At 42.2% G+C, this 13,142-nt stretch overlaps 1 long non-coding RNA gene across 3 annotated transcripts; it reads right to left on the bottom strand.

Annotated features, from left to right (window-relative positions):
• Nucleotides 1–6,319: 6,319 nt before the first annotated feature.
• LOC120968521 (uncharacterized) lies at nucleotides 6,320–12,902 on the bottom strand. Of its 3 annotated transcripts, none has more exons than XR_005763054.2 (7): nucleotides 11,985–12,902; nucleotides 10,805–10,880; nucleotides 10,580–10,722; nucleotides 9,191–9,346; nucleotides 9,039–9,116; nucleotides 8,043–8,291; nucleotides 6,320–7,474 (listed from the first exon to the last, which is right to left on the bottom strand). It is a non-coding gene; the product is annotated as an uncharacterized lncRNA (long non-coding RNA). The 3 variants fall into 3 exon arrangements; XR_006667278.1 differs by having other exon boundaries at nucleotides 10,805–10,877; XR_006667277.1 differs by having other exon boundaries at nucleotides 10,805–12,902.
• Nucleotides 12,903–13,142: the final 240 nt, after the last annotated feature.

The raw sequence follows: 13,142 nt of genomic DNA, 5'->3' as shown, positions 1-13,142 counted from the left end.
ATCATAGTTGTGCTAGTTGAGTAATTGTGGAATTGAAAAATACATGTGTTGGAGTTTGTGATTCCCGTAGCATGCACATATGGTGAACCGTTATGTAACGAAGTCGGAGCATGAAGTATTTGTTGATTGTCTTCCTTTGTGTGGCGGTCGGGATCGCGCGATGGTTAACTCCTACCAACCCTTCCCCTAGGAGCATGCATAGTAGTACTTTGCTTCGAGGGCTAATAAATTTTTGCAATAAGTATATGAGTTCTTTATGTCTAATGTGAGTCCATGGATTATACGCACACTTACCTTTCCGCAATTTTCAAGCCTCTTCGGTACCGCGCATTGTCCTTTATCACTTTGAGAGTTGGTGCAAACTTCGCCGGTGCATCCAAACCCCGTGATATGATATGCTCTATCACACATAAACCTCCTTATATCTTCCTCAAAACAGCCACCATACCTACCTATCATGGCATTTCCATAGCCATTCCAAGATACATTGCCATGCAACTTTCCACCGTTTCATTTATCATGACATACTCCATTATTGTCATATTGCTTTGCATGATCATGTAGTTGAAATTTTATTTGTGGCAAAGCCACCATTCATAATTCTATCATACATGTCGCTCTTGATTCATTGCATATCCCGGTACACCGCCGGAGGCATTCATATAGAGTCATACTTTGTTCTAAGTATTGAGTTGTAATTCATGAGTTGTAAGTAAATAAAAGTGTGATGATCATCATTATTAGAGCATTGTCCCAAGTGAGGAAAGGATGATGGAGACTATGATTCCCCCACAAGTCGGGATGAGACTCCGGACTAAAAAAAAGAGGCCATAAGAAAAGAGAAAAGGCCCAAATAAAAAAAATGATGAGAGAAAAAGAGAGAAGGGACAATGTTACTATCCTTTTACCACACTTGTTCTTAAAGTAGCACCGTGATCTTCATAATAGAGAGTCTCTCATTTTCTCACTTTCATATACTAGTGGGAAATTTCATTATAGAACTTGGCTTGTATATTCCAATGATGGGCTTCCTCAAATGCCCGAGGTCTTCGTGAGCAAGAAAGTTGGTGCACACCCACTTAGTTTACTTTTGAGCTTTCATACACTTATAGCTCTAGTGCATCCGTTGCATGGCAATCCCTACTCCTCGCATTAACATCAATTGATGGGCATCTCCATAGCCCGTTGATTAGCCTCGTTGATGTGAGACTTTCTCTTTTTTTATCTTCCCACATAACCTCTGCCATTATACCTTATTGCACCATAGTGCTATATCCATGGCTTGCGCTCATGTATTGCGTAAGAGTTGAAAAGGCTGAAGCACGTTAAAAGTATGAACCAAATGCTTGTCCAAAACCGGGGTCGTACATGATATGAATATTTTGTGTGGGGAAGATGGAGCATAGCCAGACTATATGATTTTGTAGGGATAACTTGCTTTGGCTATGTTATTTTGATAAGACATAATTGCTTAGTTAGTATGCTTGAAGTATTATTGTTTTTATGTCAACATTAAAATTTTATCTTGAATCATATCAAATCTGAACATTCTTACCACAATAAGAAGAATTATATTGAAATTATGCCAAGTAGCATTCCACATCAAAACTTCTATTTTTATCATTTACCTACTCAAGGACGAGCAGGAATTAAGCTTGGGGATGCTTGATACGTCTCCAACGTATCTATAATTTTTGATTGTTCCATGCTATATTATATTCTGTTTTGGACATTATTGGGCTTTATTATACACTTTTATATTATTTTTGGGACTAACCTATTAACCGGAGGCCCAGCCCAGAATTCCTGTTTTTTGCCTATTTCAGAGTTTCGCAAAAAAAGAATATCAAACGGAGTCCAAACAGAATGAAACCTTCGGGAACGTGATTTTCGGAACGAACGTGATCCGGAGGACTTGGACCCTACGTCAAGACATCAACCAGGAGGGCACGAGGTAGGGGGCGCGCCTACCCCCCCTCCCTAGGCGCGCCCTCCACCCTCGTGGGCCCCCTATTGCTCCAACGACGTACTCCTTCCTCCTATATATACCTATGTACCCCCAAACTACCAGATACGGAGCCAAAAACCTAATTCCACCGCTACAACCTTCTGTACCCGTGAGATCCCATCTTGGGGCCTGTTCCAGAGCTCCGCTGGAGGGGGCATCGATCACGGAGGGCTTCTACATCAACACCATAGCCTCTCCGATGATGTGTGAGTAGTTTACCTCAGACCTTCGGGTCCATAGTTATTAGCTAGATGGCTTCTTCTCTCTTTTTTGATCTCAATACAATGTTCTCCCCCTCTCTCGTGGAGATCTATTCGATGTAATCTTCTGTTGCGGTGTGTTTGTTGAGACCGATGAATTGTGGGTTTATGATCAAGTTTATCTATGAACAATATTTGAATCTTCTCTGAATTCTTTTATGTATGATTGGTTATCTTTGCAAGTCTCTTCGAATTATCAGTTTGGTTTGGCCTACTAGATTGATCTTTCTTGCAATGGGAGAAGTGCTTAGCTTTGGGTTCAATCGTGCGGTGTCCTTTCCCAGTGACAGTAGGGGCAGCAAGGCACGTATTGTATTGTTGCCATCGAGGATAACAATATGGAGTTTATATCATATTGCATGAGTTTATCCCTCTACATCATGTCATCTTGCTTAAAGCGTTACTCTGTTCTTATGAACTTAATACTCTAGATGCATGCTGGATAGCGGTCGATGTGTGGAGTAATCGTAGTAGATGCAGGCAGGAGTCGGTCTACTTGTCTCGGACGTGATGCCTATATACATGATCATACCTAGATATTCTCATAACTATGCTCAATTCTGTCAATTGCTCAACAGTAATTTGTTCACCCACCGTAATACTTATGCTCTTGAGAAATGCCACTAGTGAAACCTATGGCCCCCGGGTCTATTTTCCATCATATTAATTTCCCATCAACAAGCTATTTCCATTGCCTTTTATTTTGCTTTTTATTTTACTTTGCATCTTTATCATAAAAATACCAAAATATTATCTTATCATATCTATCAGATCTCACTCTCGTAAGTGACCGTGTAGGGATTGACAACCCCTTATCGCGTTGGTTGCGAGGATTTATTTGTTTGTGTAGGTGCGAGGGACTCGTGCGTGGCGTCCTACTGGATTGATACCTTGGTTCTCAATACTGAGGGAAATACTTACGCTACTTTGCTGCATCACCCTTTTCTCTTCAAGGGAAAACCAATGTAGTGCTCAAGAGGTAGCAAGGGCCTCTACAGATTCTACTCCTCCATTCCCCCAAGATGATTTCCAAGACAACACATGCATAGACACTCAACGTATTTGTGTTGATGATGAGCACGTCTCCCCTAGTGCACCATCACAGGTGCTCTCTCTAACTTTGCACTGTTATATGTGGTTGCATGTTATGTACGATGTCTAGCTTGTATTGCTTCTAATTTTGTTGAATTCCATCTGCTTATTTTACACATTATACTTGTGAATAAGACACGTGTTCCTATTTCTAGAACATACAATATCTGTCTATCACACCATGTTCTTACATCAAAGTACTATTTTTGTGTAACCTGCAACAATCACTTAACAAGACACATTTGACTTGGGAGTGTGATATAGGTTACATCTCACATTCTTTTCTAGCTTGCACTACTTCTAATTTGTTGAAATGGCACTTATGACGAGACAGTTTTAACTTGGTAGAGTGATATTCGTTGCATCTTTCATATGGTGTCTAGCTTTCATTGCTTCTAATTTATTGAAATGCCTTCTCCTTAGTTTACACATCATAAGCTGTGAATATGCAATGTTGTGAATACGCAATGGCACTAATGACGAGAGACCTTTAACTTGGTAGTGTGATGTTGTTTGCATCTTGCATATGATTTATTTCTTGTACTGCTTAAAATTTGTTTAAACGCCATTTATGATGAGACAATGTTAACTTGGCAGAGCGATATTTGTAGCATCTTTCATATGGTGTCTACCTTCCATTGCATTGCTTCTAATTTAGTGAAATGTCTTCTACTTAGTTTACACATCATAGTTCTGGTTATCTCATGCCGTCCTGTTTTTCGTACATATTACATCCTCCTATCATGTGGTTGTCTAACATCAAAGTTCAGTTCTTCTGTATCACGCATCAATTTGTTCTGAAGAACTAAATTGTTATTCGTTTTTCTTGTCGGCTTGACTTAACATGGCACAGAGAAAGAGGAAGCAACACAGAACGACAGGGAAAGGGAAGCGGAATAATCCTGCAGATTCTGCTGGTACTGATGGTGCAATAGAAGGTCAAAGTCCAGCGGAAAATTGTACCGACAGGGTATCCCGTGCTACACGAGCTGCAGAACAAGCCAAACAGAAACAAATAGCTGCCACCAAACAAGCAGAGACGGCCCTAGTTGTTGCAACACCTTCCACAATATATACCACCAGCTGCATGATTTACTCGTTGGTCAACTCAGCTAGCAGCATGTTCCCAAGCTCCCTTGCCACCTGACACTACTTCCGAAGCACTCTTGACAAAAGATTAGTTGGCAAGATCAGATGAACTTTGTGAGCTTCAACATCAAGAAGGTAGTTGCTGGAGTCAAGTTACAGTTGCATGCTTCTTTATATGTAGTCTCACAGTTTGATGTACACTAACACTTCCTATGTTCGTTGTCGGACTAGCACCTAGGTGCAAGAGGAACAAACATCAGGGATAATGCTCGATAGGTTAACTAAATCTAGAGGAGGAAGAATGGAGATCCGTTTTGAGGCAGGTTTAAAAAGGCCATGTGATGCTACAGAGTCAGCCAAGTTAGTATCAGAGGCAGCGGTTGCCGTTAGGTGTCATGTATGTATCCTCCCAACATGGATTCAGTACAGGAATGACAAATACGAAACCCAGTTCAACACCTTCCTCGACCATTTATCTGTAAGTATGGTTATGTATGGAAACTAGTAATATTGTCTTGCTCTGTCCCATACTTTCTAGGTTGCTGATATTGAGACTCTCATAATTTTCAATAGATGAGGTTCAAGTTGGATAGCCAAGATGATGCAACCAGACAAGCTTGCACCCATGTTTTCAAGTCAGCTTTGCGACAGTATCGGTATAACTTGAGGAAAACTCACTTTGAAGGCAAGGCTAACAGTGAACTAGCCCAAACATCTCCAATAGAAAATATATCGGATGAAGACTGGAGAGGCCTCGTTAAACACTGGTCTGATCCAAAGTATCAGGTACATTATATATACTAGTACAATGCTCGTGCGTTGCCATGGGCTAGAATGCATATAAATAAATCAAATAAATGATTAAATCCGTCCTAAGGTCAAAACTCATTTACTCCTCATATGTTCGTGCGTGTTCGGATAAACTTGTGCCCGGCTGGCTCCTCAAAATTCAACCGTCTGTACAATCCGAGCTCCTCCAAATCCAGCCCATATGTGTGTGGGGGGGAGGGGGTGTCCAGACTATCCACCATGTTATCTCCACCATGTGGTCCTAACACAAAACCCTTCCATTTTTCTGTCGGACCCTCCCCTTCATGCTCGGTTTCCCATCATAGCAGGACAATTCTCGCTTGAGCCCTCTCCCTTTAAACCAATGTTACGTACCTCACATATGCCATGGCACCCTCACTTCTTCACGTCGCACTTCCCCATGGATCATCCAGGAAGAGTCTTCTACCAACCGCCCCTCTATCCGCTCTAATCCCTTCCATCCGCATTCGTGTTGACCCGGCACCGCCATCAAGGGGGCCGAAGCGTCCATCACTCGTGACGCCTTCGAGCCAAGAAGACACATCCGATATCTCCTGAGCCATTTCCATGTTGTAACATGAAGTTGAATGTCGTCCACGACCACGAAACAAAAATATAATGTCCATTATCAGGCATGCATGCAACTGATACACCAGTGTGTCCATTATTGACTCTTGAAGTAACCAACCAATGAATTTAACCTTCTATCCTAAACAAAAAATTCTATGACTTGATGGGAAAAAAGAACCGCTCGCTCATGCAATTTGCTGCAAAGCCATCTCTAATGAACTGCTATTTGCTACATTCTTTAAATAGGAAAATTATTCCGATCAGCCAGCCATAACTCAACAGACCAATCTCTAATCAAATGCTATTTGCTACATTTTTCAAATAGGAAAATTATTCCGATCAGCCAGCCATAACTCAACAGACCAACCCGAACCCACATTTTCTAAAGTAAAGAAATTATTTCCCTTGATCGATCAAGATGCCAAAGTGTTGTTTGCCAGACTGCTATGTTCCTACACACGCAGAGAAAATTATTTTTCAAATCAAGGAATTAAGAAAAGGACGAATATCATGATGTTCGTGGCAATTGCCAGCTCTGCCATGCTACCATGGCATCGTCTTTTTAGTCTGTACCCACATGCCGAGTTGAGAAATAATCTTCAGATATACCCACTGCTAACACACTCACGTACATAATGGCCCTTGGCTGATTGATTTGGCTAGCTGTTAACACAAGCACACAACACACAAAATCAGTCAATGGCCACATGTATGCATTGTTTACTTTATTCCAATTGTGATGCAATCGTGACACCTACTCGCCCTGTCCGCTTGCCCGTCACGGTAATTGCCTACTTGCCGCTGGTGCCAACCACTCGACCTGGCCACCGCCGCTCACCACTCAGTCTCCACTGGCTGCCCATTACCTCTTGCGCCACCAGCGTGCTCGCTCGGCCAAATGTTGTTGATTGGAATGCGGGACTGAAGGTAATCCATGGACATGTTTTAGTTCTGCTTGGCATCAATCTTTGGTACTTGTCAATCCATATAACGCACAAAAAATCGACTCTCAGACAGAAAAGTGATCTAACTCATTTGTCAAGTACCCTGCTCTAAAAATACTATGACAAATGAATCTAGTAGAAGTAAAAATGGTAAGAAGCCCTCAGCTCAAACTATAACATAGCTAAAATTAATTAATTTAACAATTGTGCTTCAATAGTTGGAACACTGCAGTTTTCTTTATATGGACTTATACTAAAGACAATTTAGGCATGGAAGAGAAAAACATCACCTCCAATCATTAACATCCCAATATTCTGACGTAGATTTGGCACTAAATTCTCTAGATGAACAATGATCCCAATGTCCCTCTTACTGGATAGCAAGTCCAATGTCAACGGCAATACACAATAGGGAGCGACATCTGAAATCTCGTGGTCTATAGCAATTAGAGTCCTTCTCAAGAACTTATCCTACTTCAATAACCACATATGAACCAACCATAAAAGTGTGAAAAGTGAATGCGTTATTGGTGCATATAGAGGACTACATATCACATTCTCTTGCCATCTCTCAAACTTAATGGTCACATCTCGTTACTTCTGATTCCACACGGTTCTCTCTCAAATTAATTAGTGGTTGCATCACAACACACCGGATTATCTTGATAAACTCCTAACAGGATTCAAGTCAGCATTGAAATCTACAGGAAGACCATGGATCAGTAATCTGAGAAAGGAAAGTCATGACAGAAATAATGAAGATGCTATAATCACTTGATATATAAGCGTGCTGATTACATAGTAGTGTAAAAACAACTGATGGGAACAATACAAACAGAACTGAAAATTTCCCGTTAAGTGAGGAAATCAGAATTACTGTTCAGCTTACTAAAAATCATGCTTCATTTAACAACATAAGAGCTCAAACTAAGTTCATGTGGCTTTTGTTCAAGAAAGAGTTCAGTAGTATAGTGATCATGCCCCTCCTCGGCAACCCCACTGAACTTCTCACCTCATGCCCCTCCTATCTCTCTCACTCTCCCTTCCATCCAACAACGCTCTGCCTTCCAGCCATCGTTCTCGTGTTTCTCGGATTGATACAAAAAATAGGGTAAATAATTGGATGCTTACTTAGCATGTTGTAGCAACCTTGTAAGTGACTCAATGGGACAAGCACTTATATATATTTGGACGTACATAGAAATTAGATATTTCCTAATTGTTGGCATAACAAAAAACATACTGGCTGCAAGAGAATGAAAGACTAACCTATTGATGAGCACAACAGTACATACCATCCCATCATGATGTTTCCATCTCTCACACTTGATGATTACATCTTGTTATTTCTAACATGTACACCATCGGGCGATTGCTTTATTGGAAATATATTTACACAATATGATCAGAGCAACATTAAGGAGTTGGATGCTGGTGCACAGATTCTCCTCAAATTCCACATGCAACCCTTGTTGATAAGAAAGACATGTTTTTCTTAGGTGATTTTTGATCGAGCTCCTACAGAAAAATTCAAAGAAATCATGTCTCAGCATGGAGCCAAGCACACTAATCAGAGTAAATCATGAGAGGAGAAGCCTCAAAACCTACTACAGGGAATTGAGTCAACATTAATTTGTGTAAGAATTAAATCGTAATGTAGATAAGAACCCAGTAGTTGATAAAATAACCCTGACACAACCCATTAATACAATATATAGTCACAGGAAGTAGATTAAGATTGTGCAGATATCATGATCTACGAACCGTATCTATGAATATTGATTGCAAAGTCACAAACAGAACCTCCTGACTTTACAAAACAAATGTTTCATCAACAGAAACTATAGCGAATGCCAATTGGATTATATAAGTAAGATAGAGATATCAAACAAATAAAAGATAATTCAAAGAGTATATATTCTATTTCCTTACTTGGCATCACAGAGAATGCAAGTCAAAGATATTGCGATACATCTTACCTTCTATAAATTGACTGCAAGGCATAATCCCCAGCAAAATATACAGAATGAATTGCTCCTATGGTCCAAGTATTGCATAAATAGTTATATACAGACTATTCAATAGTGAGCATAAAGATGGCATGTACTACCAAAATCCCTTTGCTATGGAGCTTAGTCTGCATGTCTATTCGTCTTTGTGTAAATCAGTTGTGGCCAAGATGTGCTGACAGCTCACCAGCCTCTCCCCGTTTACCAATAAAATCAAAGAAGCTCAAAGCAAAAAAAATAACATAGATATATCTACCTGATGTAATTGCTTGTAACTCCAGAGTGTTGGTAGAGTCGAGAAGAGAACACCCAGCCAATGTTACAGCAGATCGATCTGCAATTATAAATCATTAGAGGTCCCAATTGCAAATCAATCTGCAAGAGATGGAGATGCGACCGGAAGCTTACGGATTTGATGCATCAGAACAGCCATGGCGACGGTGGGCGGGCAGAAGCGATAATAAAACCAGTGGGAGGGGGACGAAAAAAAACCCGACGAAAAAAACCTACTGAGACATTAGGAGTAGAGATCAGTAGGGGCTTCTTCCCCCTACTAGTCTAGACCTGATAAACACAAGCGGTGAAAGGATGAGAAAATTGTGAATCAACCAAACATTTGCATAGTTAGCTTATAAATAAATTGGACGACAAATATTTGAACAATCTGGCTAACCCATAAAACTGACAAATCTAAGCTGGAACTGCAAGCTAAGCTGAGACAATCAAAAGTGTGAAGATGGACTGACGAAGGTAAAGTAACCACTTGAGTAAGAAAAGAATAAAGCAACAGGGACAACAACGATGCCGCTCTACAATCGTCTCTCTAATTCCATTCCCCTAGCTTGCCCTCTCATCTCCTTGCACATCAACCAGAACATTTGACCAAGATCAGAGAGAAGCAGTGGTGGGAGGGCGATGCAAGGTGATGAGCTACGGCACGATCGATCAGGCGTCGCTGTACTGACGGCGAGGGAGCTCTGCGGTGAAACCACCTATCAGCCGTACCTTGATAAGGACCTGAAGAAGCCTCATGGAAAGAGGTGGAGCATAGGGTGGTGTCTGCTCTTTTGCGATTTATTGCCTCATGGCAAGGGATCGAGAAGGATGCGAAACCATTGACCACAACAAAGGCGAACAAAGAAATCAGCCATCAATCTTATCCTCTCCAACCATGTTGGGTGTCCCATGGTGCTGAGTGCAGCTGTCGTCCCCCTTATCCTCTCCAACCACTGAACCGCGCAATGACCAGCCGCTATCTCACTCCTGCTCCCAAACAGCCGCCGTCGCGCTCCTGCTCCTGAACGGCCGTCGTCGCTGGACCTTGCTCCAAGTCACCGCCGCCGCCGCCTGACTGCTCTCTCATCGTCAACCCCTCTCACTCGATCTCAATCTACAATCCCCCCTTAGCTCGATCGACCGATGAGAGAACATCTCTCACTGATTTTGCCACCGACCCTTGAGAAAAGGACAACATAATGATTTGGCGGAGATCCTCAATGTTTTGGCCACCGACCCTTGAGAAAAGGACAGTATAATGCATTTTTTAGACACCGAAAGGAGAGCCCACACATAATATGTTTTTCTTAGGGAATGATGCAGATAATATGTAAGGAAATACTAACAAAGAACATGGCATAGGGTTGAGCTGAAACTTCACAAAACCTAATGCAGGAACGGTACAGGAGTAGTACTATAGTAGAGCCAAGTAGCATAGCTACAAGTTTCACCAAATACACAATCTGAATGGTATCTGTACACCAAGAGCATCTACTAACAGAATGAGGGTATAAAACTTACCTCCAGCAGACATGTGGGCTGTGACCCAAGAGCCTCCAGCATCCTGATCACAGGAACCGGCCCTTTCGCCGCGCCAGCAAGTTCTGGGTCACCACCGCTCATGGTACCTCATGTACAATACTGAGAAGCACACATAAACGAACCTGCAACACTCAAATCGAACACCCAAAGTTACTAAACTACAGCTGCACACCTCGTCAAGCATCTTAATGGTACAAGGCTTACCGGAATGTCGTGTGCTGCGTGCAGAAGAAAGGATGTGGCGTCCGCATATAGTGTGTCATCGGTGGCAAAGTCTCTGCTGTGGAATTTAAGCAGACAATTAGGATGCAGTTGTGACATTTCCAATTCAATGCATAAACTAATCTGGGTTTAATCTCTCAAACTGGAATAATGATTAATTGTATGAAACAACATTCAGCTAGAAACGTTATATCTCAGACAAAACCCATGTTTAATCAGGGATGGGATGCTACTTTGTCCTTTAGATGTACATGTAGTAAGAGAATATCTATTACTCCCTATTAGATAACAGAAAAGAACAAAAATAGAAATAATCAACAATAATGGTAACCAGCAAGATATAAGGAGCATAGGGATGTCCATCTGAGTGCAGTCATCGCCAACCAAGTTAAATAACAAACATTTTCGATTAACTACAACAATAGAAAGTACAAGTGTGTATAAGTAAGCACCTAGGTGGAACAGATGTTTGCATAACTACCTAGTAGACAATATATTTGCATCAGTAAGCCATGGTATAGAATTATTTGATTACTTCATGTATAGACATTCAGGTCCATGTTTTTCTTTGTTTTCTGAGTCCATTATTGTAGAAAAAGGCTTATGATCTGAATTACTATGCTTTCTCCACACTCTTATCCTGTCCATCTAAATCTCAATGAAGATGTGCGGTTTCAGCCACAACCATCTTTCGTTAAAAAACACCAGATGAATTCAAATGATAATGTATATCCTTGATCTATAAAGGATATCTATAAAGACTGCAACTTCATGTATTACCAAGTATGAAGTCTGATTTTTGTGGAATAATCATGGTGGTGGAAGCCCTTTCTTTTCGCCAAACCACATAAGATAGGAAACCAACCTTACTTCACCTAACGTTTAGCACCTAAGCCTTCCTCTGCCAATTTTATTGGCTATATATATAGTTTCTCTGCACATGTCTGCACAATTTAGAAACCTAATGTTCTGTTCAACACAAATTCATAGAAGCAGTCAGAAGGTTTGCCTTTTATGAATGATACGAAGTCCCTAAAAGTTTCCACAGAAGAGGCAAATGCTAGAATCACCTCGCTCTGACACTTTACTATGAATCATCTACGAATCACTGGGCCGGAGAAGAGGATATATTTGGTTGCCTAGATTCAGAAAAAAATGATACCTGATGCTGACCACCATTTATAACTTCTAGTACATTGCTACGGATTGGAAGGATCTACATATCCTCTTCCGCAATCCTCCAAGACCAAGAACAGACTGAAGGATTTCATTGAGCACCTCCAGTACAAAGCAAAGCAAGCAAAACCAACCATGGGGTGCATACCAACGGATTGAGCTTGGATTAACCTGACATGATTACTATTACTCGTCACTTCAGAAGCCATGTACCGCCGCAACAGATTTTATTGATAGCCAAGAAAGATCAGTGCTTGCTTTTCATGGTAATTCCCGGAACAACATAAATTTTGGGATTGAAGAGGTATCTCTACTTCCTTACTCCCAAGACCGTACTTGTAGAAAATGTATCCTGGAATGACGACGCTGATGAAGCATGACGACATCAGCCCTAACCACGGAAACACAATCATCTTTTTTTGCCTGAGGTGTTCAACATCATGCAGGGGGTTCACGACACGCTGATGCGGGCGCTCCACCCGCCTCCCCCTCCCCTCGGGTGCACCTGAGGCAACATGGCCCTCCTGGGGGAGAGGCATGCGTCCATGCTATGCAGCATATCCATGGCGATGGCGACGCCTGGGCACCAATTGTGAGGGAAGGAGCCAAGCGAACTCGAGGAAAATGAGGAAGGCCTCGATCCGAAAGACCATCCCGCACCAAGCCCCACCGCCTCAACAGGATCTCATCTCCCTGCCCATCGGCGGCTCAGCGGAGCCTTAACCACCCCAGCCCGCACGGCCGCGCGGGACTCCCGCACCGGCGGCGGCCCCCAAGGGGCCTCCAAGCCGATACTCGGCCCGACATGGGGAGGGTCCAGCCGGCGAATCCATCGGACAGGAGGTGGGCGGCGCCCTCCATCATCGCCGTTGTTTCGGGAGGGGCGCAGTCCCGGTCGAGGCGGTGTGGGGCGGGCGGCGGGATGGAGGTGGAGATAGGATCGAGGGGTACGAATAAAAACCCGATGAAAAAACCAACGAAACTGAAACGTGGGAGTGAGGACGAAAAAAACCAGGAAAGGTGGGACGAAAATTAACCGACGGAGACTACCAACTGCTCCATTAGGAGTAGAGATGTGATCAGATCACATGTTGAAGTCCTATTTACGCATGTGCCACACAAATATATCTTTTTGTAGGTGAAC

This window comes from Aegilops tauschii, chromosome 7, assembly GCF_002575655.3.
Source record: "Aegilops tauschii subsp. strangulata cultivar AL8/78 chromosome 7, Aet v6.0, whole genome shotgun sequence".
Lineage (NCBI taxonomy): Eukaryota > Viridiplantae > Streptophyta > Magnoliopsida > Poales > Poaceae > Aegilops > Aegilops tauschii.
The sequence above is the reverse complement of the archived record's forward strand: the minus strand, read 5'-3'. Positions and strand labels throughout refer to the sequence as shown.